Consider the following 1,905-nt stretch of genomic DNA (forward strand, 5'->3'; position numbering starts at 1 on the left):
CTCGCCCGCCAGCCACCGAGAAAAGGGTGCGCTCCGACCGGCCCCGCACCGCTCTTTCATGGCTCATTCGAAATTACTGTCTTTCGCTCTGACATGCCTTACCTAGGGTTAGGTTAGTATGCTTGCACGTTTGTACTTTAACTTTTTTCGGCTCGGCTTCTTTCGACGCCGATGCCGGCGACGCAGCACTCTCTCGCCCGCCAGCCACCGAGAAAAGGGTGCGCTCCGACCGGCCCCGCACCGCTCTTTCATGGCTCATTCGAGTTTACTGTCTTTCGCTCTGACATGCCTTACCTAGGGTTAGGTTAGTATGCTTGCACGTTTGTACTTTAACTTTTTTCGGCTCGGCTTCTTTCGACGCCGATGCCGGCGACGCAGCACTCTCTCGCCCGCCAGCCACCGAGAAAAGGGTGCGCTCCGACCGGCCCCGCACCGCTCTTTCTTGGCTCATTCGAAATTACTGTCTTTCGCTCTGACATGCCTTACCTAGGGTTAGGTTAGTATGCTTGCACGTTTGTACTTTAACTTTTTTCGGCTCGGCTTCTTTCGACGCCGATGCCGGCGACGCAGCACTCTCTCGCCCGCCAGCCACCGAGAAAAGGGTGCGCTCCGACCGGCCCCGCACCGCTCTTTCATGGCTCATTCGAAATTACTGTCTTTCGCTCTGACATGCCTTACCTAGGGTTAGGTTAGTATGCTTGCACGTTTGTACTTTAACTTTTTTTGGCTCGGCTTCTTTCGACGCCGATGCCGGCGACGCAGCACTCTCTCGCCCGCCAGCCACCTAGAAAAGGGTGCGCTCCGACCGGCCCCGCACCGCTCTTTCTTGGCTCATTCGAAATTACTGTCTTTCGCTCTGACATGCCTTACCTAGGGTTAGGTTAGTATGCTTGCACGTTTGTACTTTAACTTTTTTTGGCTCGGCTTCTTTCGACGCCGATGCCGGCGACGCAGCACTCTCTCGCCCGCCAGCCACCGAGAAAAGGGTGCGCTCCGACCGGCCCCGCACCGCTCTTTCATGGCTCATTCGAGTTTACTGTCTTTCGCTCTGACATGCCTTACCTAGGGTTAGGTTAGTATGCTTGCACGTTTGTACTTTAACTTTTTTTGGCTCGGCTTCTTTCGACGCCGATGCCGGCGACGCAGCACTCTCTCGTCCGCCAGCCACCGAGAAAAGGGTGCGCTCCGACCGGCCCCGCACCGCTCTTTCATGGCTCATTCGAAATTACTGTCTTTCGCTCTGACATGCCTTACCTAGGGTTAGGTTAGTATGCTTGCACGTTTGTACTTTAACTTTTTTCGGCTCGGCTTCTTTCGACGCCGATGCCGGCGACGCAGCACTCTCTCGCCCGCCAGCCACCGAGAAAAGGGTGCGCTCCGACCGGCCCCGCACCGCTCTTTCATGGCTCATTCGAGTTTACTGTCTTTCGCTCTGACATGCCTTACCTAGGGTTAGGTTAGTATGCTTGCACGTTTGTACTTTAACTTTTTTCGGCTCGGCTTCTTTCGACGCCGATGCCGGCGACGCAGCACTCTCTCGCCCGCCAGCCACCGAGAAAAGGGTGCGCTCCGACCGGCCCCGCACCGCTCTTTCTTGGCTCATTCGAAATTACTGTCTTTCGCTCTGACATGCCTTACCTAGGGTTAGGTTAGTATGCTTGCACGTTTGTACTTTAACTTTTTTCGGCTCGGCTTCTTTCGACGCCGATGCCGGCGACGCAGCACTCTCTCGCCCGCCAGCCACCGAGAAAAGGGTGCGCTCCGACCGGCCCCGCACCGCTCTTTCATGGCTCATTCGAAATTACTGTCTTTCGCTCTGACATGCCTTACCTAGGGTTAGGTTAGTATGCTTGCACGTTTGTACTTTAACTTTTTTTGGCTCGGCTTCTTTCGACGCCGATGCCG

This window comes from Styela clava, unplaced genomic scaffold (genome assembly GCF_964204865.1).
Source record: "Styela clava unplaced genomic scaffold, kaStyClav1.hap1.2 HAP1_SCAFFOLD_41, whole genome shotgun sequence".
Classification (NCBI taxonomy): Eukaryota; Metazoa; Chordata; class Ascidiacea; order Stolidobranchia; family Styelidae; genus Styela; species Styela clava.